Consider the following 7,765-nt stretch of genomic DNA (forward strand, 5'->3'; position numbering starts at 1 on the left):
TTTGAGGGCACTATGGTGTTGAACGCTGAGCTGTAGTCAATTAATGGCATTCCCACATAGGTGTTCCTTTTGTCCACGTGGGAAAGGGCAGTGTGGAGTGCAGTAGAGATAGCATCATCTGTGGATCTGTAAGGGTGGTATGCAAATTGGAGTGGGTCTAAGGTTTCTGGGATAATGGAGTTGATGTGAGACATGACCAGCCTTTCAAAGCACTTCATGGCTACAGACGTGAGTGCTACAGGTTGGTAGTCATTTAGGCAGGTTACCTTAGTGGTCTTGGGCACAGGGACTATGGTGGTCTGCTTGAAACATGTTGGTATTACATACTCAGACAGGGACAGGTTGAAAATGTCAGTGAAGACACTTGCCAGTTGGTCAGCGCATGCTCGGAGTATACATCCTGGTAATCCATCTGGCCCCATGCCCTTGTGAATGTTGACCTGTTTAAAGGTCTTACTCACATCGGCTACGGAGAGCGTGATCACACAGTCGTCTGGAACAGCTGATGCTCTCATGCATTCTTCAGTGTTGCTTGCCTTGAAGCGAGCATAGAAGTAATTTAGCTTGTCTGGTTGGCTCGTGTCACTGGGCAGCTCGGTGCTGTGGTTCCCTTTAGAGTCTCTAATAGTTTGCAAGCCCTGCCACATCCGACGAGCGTCGGAGCCGGTGTAGTGCGATTCAATCTTAGTCATGTATTGACGCTTTGCCTAGTTGATAGTTCGTCTGAGGGCATAACGGGATTTCTTATAAGCGTCCGGGTTAGAGTCCCGCTCCTTGAAAGCGGCACCTCTACCCTTTAGCTCAGTGAGGATGTTGACTGTAATCCATGGCTTCTGGTTGGGGTATGTACGTACAGTCACTGTGGGGATGACTTCACCGTTGTACTTATTGATGAAGCCAGTGACTGATGTGGTGTACTCCTCACTGCCATTTGAAGAATCCTGGAACATATTCCAGTCTGTGCTAGCAAAACAGTCCTGTAGCTTAGCATCTGTGTAATCTGACCACTTCTTTATTGACCGAGTCACTGGTGCTTCCTGCTTTAAATTTTGCTTGTACGCAGGAATTGGGAGGATAGAATTATGGTCAGATTTGGCAAATGGAGGCCGAGGGAGAGCTTTGTACGCGTCTCTGTGTGTGGAGTAAAGGGCTTTTTCTGGTTGCACATTTAACATGCTGGTAGAAATGAGGTCAAATGGATTTAAGTTTCCCTGCATTAAAGTCCCCGGCCACAAGGAACACCGACTCTGGATGAGCGTTTTCCTGTTTGCTTATGGCCTTATGCAGCTCATTGAGTGCGGACTTAGTGCCAGCATTGGTTTGTGGTGGTAAATAGTCAGCTCCAAAAAATATAGATGAAAACTCTGTTGGTAAATAGTGTGGTCTACAGCTTTTCATGAGATACTCTACCTCAGGCAAGCAAAACCTTGAGACTTCCTTAATATTAGATTTCGTGCATCAGCTGTTGTTTACAAATATACACAGACTGCCACCCCTTGTCTTACCGGAGGCAGCTGTTCTATCTTGCCAATGCAGCGTAAACCCTGCCAGCTGTATTTTATCCATGTCATTGTTCAGCCACGACTCGGTGAAACATAAGATATTACAGTTTTTAATGTCCTGTTGGTAGGATATTTGTGATCGTAGTTTGTCTATTTTGTTATCCAATGATTGTACGTTGGCTATTAGGACTGATGGTAGAGGCAGATTACCCACTCGCCGTCGGATCCTTACAAGGCACCACAACCTACGTCCCCAATATCTCTGTCTGTTTCTCTTGCGAATGACGGGGATGTGGGCCTTGTAAATCCTTCACATCCGACTAGTTAAAACCTTTTAAGGATAAGCCCCTTTTTTCAATTTTCGCCTAAAATGACATATCCAAATCTAACAGCCTGTAGCTCAGGACCTGAAGCAAGGATATGCATATTTTTGATACCATTTGAAAGGCAACACTTTGGAGTTTGTGGAAATGTGAAATTAATGTAGGAGAATATAACACATTAGATCTGGTAAAAGACAATACAAAGAAAAAACAATGTGTTTACATTTTTGTTGTACCATCATCTTTGAAATGCAAGAGAAAGGCCATAATGTATTATACCAGCCCAGACGCAATTTAGATTTTGGTCACTAGATGGCAGCAGCATATGTGCAAAATTTTAGACTGATCCAATGAACTATTGTATTTCTGTTCAAAATGTTGATTCAAGACTGCCCGAAATGTGCATAATTGGTTTATTAATGACTTCACAAGTTCATAATTGTGCACTTTCCTCAAACAGTAGCATGGTAGTATTTCACTGTAATAGCTACTGTAAATTGGACAGTGCAGTTAGATGAATGAGAATTTAAGCTTTCTGCCCATATCAGATATGTCTATGTCCTGGGAAGTTTTCAGGACAAGTCTCTGAATGTCCTTGAGTGGCCCAGCCAGAGCCCGGACTTGAACCCGATCGAACATCTCTAGAGAGACCTGAAAATAGCTGTGAAGCGACGCTCCCCATCCAACCTGGCAGAGTTTGAGAGGATCTGCAGAGAGGAATGGGAGAAACTCCCCAAATATAGGTGTGCCAAGATTGTAGCGTCATACCCAAGCAGACTCAAGGCTGTAATATTACTGCCAAAGGTGCTTCAACAAAGTGCTGAGTAAAGGGTCTGAATACTTCTGTAAATGTGATATTTCAGTTCGAAAAAAGTGTAAATGTCAGAAAATCGTTTTTTTGCTTTGTCGTTATGGGGTTTTCAATCCATTTTAGAATAAGGCTGTATCGTAATAAAATGTGGAAAAACTCAAGGGGTCTGAATACTTTCAAATGCACTGTAGGTAGGGGTATAGTGTATAGGCAACAGGATAGATAATTGACCGTAGCAGCAGAGCGTGTGAGTCTGTGAGTGTGCGCACATGTTATGTATGTGTGGGTGTTTGTAGTGTGTGTATGTTTGGGTTGGGTTGTCAGTGTAAGTATGTTTGAGTTTGTGGGTAGAGTCCAGTGTGTGTGCATAGAGTCAGTGTAAGAGAGTTAGTGCAGGTACTCCGGGTAGTCCGGGTAGCCATTTGATTAGCTGTTCAGCAGTCTTATGGCTTGGCTGTAGAAGTTGTTCAGGTTCCTGTTGGTTCCAGACTTGGTGCATTGGTACAGCTTGTCGTGCGGTAGCAGAGAGAACAGTCTATGGCTTGGGTGGCTGGAGTATTTGACACCGCCTGGCAGAGAGGTCCTGGATGGCAGGGAGATCGTCCACAGTGATAAAACTCTACTGTCCTGTACCGTACCATACCATACAGTACTGTACTCTACTGTGCTATACTGTACTGAACTGTATCAAACTTTACTGTGCTGTTCAAACTTGTGAAACATAGGCTAGAGGTCTATGATTCGTTCAGATTTGGTCAGGCCAGAAACATCAAAATGTGCACTTGTTTGGGGGTGGAGCTTATTAGAATAATACCCAACATGCTTTGCAAGGCTTTGTTTTTAAATTTACATTTTGTCATTCAACAGACAATCTTATCCAGAGCAACTTACAGTGCATTCAAAGTAGATAAACAACAACATATCAAAGTCATAGCGAGATTCGTTTTTTTTCTGTAACCGTTACTGAGAATGCTATTGTAGTTGAAGTGGTCTGTTGGTTCATTCTTCAGTTAGACTATTTTGGAATACATTGCTGCCAGTTTTAAAGCCCCTGTGTAGTCTTTTAAAATCATCACTGTATGTCTAATAAATCACTGTGTGTTCATTTCATGACAATAACTCAACATATATTTTATATAATTTATTTTCCGAGCCTCCTTTTGCCATTGCTCAGTCTGATTGTACGGGTTGTTTTTATTATGTTTTTATAACTTTTTACACCTTTTTCTCCCCAATTTGTAGTTACAGTCTTGTCTCATCGCTGCAATTCCCGTACAGACTCAGGAGAGGTGAAGGTCGAGAGCCTTGCGTCCTCCAAAACACACCCTGCCAAGCTGCACTGCTTCTTGACACACTGCTCGCTTAACCCGGAAGCCAGCCGCACCAATGTGTTGGAGGAAACGCCCCGAAGTCAGCCTGCATGCGCCCGGCCCGCCACAAGGAGTCGCTAGAGGGATCTTCTGATCCCTCCTGTCTCAGCCTCCAGTATTTATGCTGCAGTAGTTTATGTGTCGGGGGGCTAGGGTCAGTCTGTTACATCTGGAGTATTTCTCTTGTCTTATCCGGTGTCCTGTGTGAATTTAAATATGCTCTCTCTAATTCTCTCTTTCTCTCTTTCTGTCTTTCTCTTGGAGGACCTGAGCCCTAGGACCATGCCTCAGGACTACCTGGTATGATGACTCCTTGCTGTCCCCAGTCCACCTGGCCGTGCTGCTGCTCCAGTTTCAACTGTTCTGCCTGCGGCTATGGAACCCTGACCTGTTCACCGGACGTGCTTGTTGCACCCTCGACAACTACTATGATTATTATTATTTGACCATGCTGGTCATTTATGAACATTTTAACATCTTGACCATGTTCTGTTATAATATCCACCCTGCACAGCCAGAAGAGGACTGGCCACCCCTCATAGCCTGGTTCCTCTCTAGGTTTCTTCCTAGGTTTTTGGCCTTTCTAGGGAGTTTTTCCTAGGGAGTTTTTCCTAGCCACCGTGCTTCTTTCACATGCTTTGCTTGCTGTTTGGGGTTTTAGGCTGGGTTTCTGTACAGCACTTTGAGATATCAGCTGATGTACGAAGGGCTATATAAATAAATTTGATTTGATTTGATTTGATTTAGAGCGCGATGGGAATAGGACATCCCTACCGGCCAAACCTTCCCCTAACCCAGACAACGCTAGGCCAATTGTGCGTCGCCTAATGGGTCTCCCCATCGCGGCCGGCTGCGACACAGTCTGGGATCGAACCCAGGTCTGTAGTGACTCCTAAAGTGCCTTAGACTGCTGCACTACTCGGGAGGCCCTTTGTGGCCTTGTTGATATATATTTAAATATATTTACATATTTGATTGGCAGATAGGATCATCTCGACTAGAGCCTACCCCTCTTACCCCTTCAAAGTAGGAGGATACAGTGCCTTCAGAAAGTATTCACACCCCTTGACTTTTTCCACATTTTGTTTGGTTGTTTTTTTGTCAACGATCTACACAAAATACTCTGTAAAAAAAAATTAAATGTAACTAATATATATTGATTAGATAAGTATTCAATACATGTTAGAATCACCTTTGGCAGCGGTTACAGCTGTGAGTCTATCTGGGTAAGTCTCTAAGAGCTTTGCACACCTGGATTGTACAATATTTGCACATTATTATTTTTAAAATTCTTCAAGCTCTTTCAAGTTGGATGTTGATCATTGATAGACAGCCAGTTCAAGCCAATTTAAGTCAAAACTGTAACTAGGCCAGTCGGGGACATTCAATGACATCTTGGTAAGCAACCCCAGTGTATATTTGGCCTTGTGTTTTAGGTTATTGTCCTGCTAAAAGGTGAATTTGTCTCCCACTGTCTGTTGGAAAGCAGACTGAACCAGGCTTTCCTCTAGGATTTTGCCTGTGCTTAGCTCCATTCCGTTTCTTTTTATTCTAAAAACTCCCTAGTCCTTGCCGATGACAAGCATACCCATACCATGATGCAGCCACCACCATGCTTGAAAATATCAATAGTTTTACTCAGTGATGTGTTGTGTTGGATTTGTCCTAAACATAATGCTTTGTATTCAGGACAAAAAGTGCATTTATTTACCAAATTTTTTGCAGTATTACTGTAGTGCCTTGTTGCAAACAGGATGCATGTTTCGTAATATTTTTATTCAGTACAAGCTTCCTTCTTTTCATTCAGTCATTTAGGTTAGTATTGTGGAGAAAGTACAATGCTGTTGATCCATCCTCAGATTTCTCCTATCATAGCCATTAAACTCAGTAACTGTTTTAACGTCACCATTGGCCTTATGGTGAAATGGTTAAAATTATAATCCTTACTTTACCAGGTAACTTGACTGAGAAAACATTCTCATTTACAGGAACGACATGGGGAATAGTTACAGGGAAGAGCAGGGGGATGAATGAGCAAATTGTAAGCTGGGGATGATTAGGTGGCCATCATGGTACGAAGGCCAGATTGGGAAGTTTGGTGGCACTTTAATTGGGTTGAACGGGCTTGTGGTAATGACTGAAGCAGAATAGGTGGAATGGTATCAAATACATCAAACACATGGTTTCCAGGTGTTTGATGCAATTCCATTTGCTCCGTTCCGGCCATTATTATGAGCCATTCTCTCTTCAGCAGCCTCCTATGCCCTACTCTTACAACAAGTACAATGGGTTGAACGGGCTTGTACTTGTTGTAAGAGTAGGGCATAGGAGGCTGCTGGAAACCATGTGTTTGATGTATTTGATACCATTCCACCTATTCTGCTTCAGTCATTACCACAAGCCCGTTCAACCCACAGAGAGTCAGGACAATTGTTTCACATGTATTTGCCTTGTATTTTAAATAAATCACTGACAGTGTCACCAGCAAAGCACCCCCACACCATCACACCTCCTCTTCCATGCTTCATGGTGGGAAACACACACGCAGAGATCATCCATTCACCTACTCTGCGTCTCACAAAGACACAGCGGTTGGAACCAAAAAAATTATAATTTGGACTCATCAGACCAAAGGACAGATTTCCACCGGTCTAATGTCCATTGCACGTGTTTCCTGGCCCAAGCAAGTCTCTTCTTATTATTGGTGTCCTTTAGTAGTGGTTTATTTGCAGAAATTCGACCATGAAGGCCTGATTCACGCAGTCTCCTCTGAACAGTTGATGTTGAGATGGCTGTTACTTGAACTCTGTCATTTATTAATGCTGCAATTGCTGAGGCTGGTAACTCTAATGAAGTTATCCTCTGCAGCAGAGGTAACTCTGGGTCTTCCTTTCCTGTGGCGGTCCTCATGAGAGCCAGTTTCATCATAGCACTTGACCATTTTTGCGACTGCACTTGAAGAAACTTTAAAAGTTCTTGACATTTTCCACATTGACTGACCTTCATATCTTAAAGTAATGATGGAGTGTCGTTTCTCTTTGGTTATTTCATCGGTTCTTGCCATAATATGGGCTTCGTCTTTTACCAAATAGGGCTATCTTCTGTATACCACCCCTACCTTGTCACAACACAACTGATTGGCTCAAATGCATTAAGAAATAAAGAAATTCCACTATTTAACTTTACCCCTGTTAATTGAAATGCATTCCAGGTGACTACATCATGAAGCTGGTTGAGAGAATGGCAAGTGTGCAAAGCTGTCATCAAGGCAAAGGATGGCTACTTTGAAGAATCTCAAATATAAAATAGATTTTGATTTGTTTAACACTTTTTTGGTTACTACATGATTCCATATGTGTTATTCATAGTTGTGATGTATTCACTGTTATTCTACAATGTAGAAAATAGTAAAAAATAAAGAAACACCCTGGAATGAGTAGATGTGTCCAAACTTTTGACTGGCACTGTATATATACATCTACCAATAGGTGCCATTCTTTACAGGGCATTGGACAATTTCCCTGGTTAAATCTGTATTGGAATTGCACTGTTTGACTGAGGGACCTTACAGATGGATTGTATGTGTGGGTTACAGAGATGTGGTAGTAATTCAAAAATAATCTTAAACACTATTATTGCACACAGTGTGAGTCCATGCAACGTATTATGTTGTAAAAGTACTCTTCAATACGTTTTAAACTTCAGTAGTGATCAGCTTAATAGTTAGATTTAAAAAAAAAGATTTGAGTCGTGTGATGA

This window comes from Salmo salar, chromosome ssa17 (genome assembly GCF_905237065.1).
Source record: "Salmo salar chromosome ssa17, Ssal_v3.1, whole genome shotgun sequence".
Lineage (NCBI taxonomy): Eukaryota > Metazoa > Chordata > Actinopteri > Salmoniformes > Salmonidae > Salmo > Salmo salar.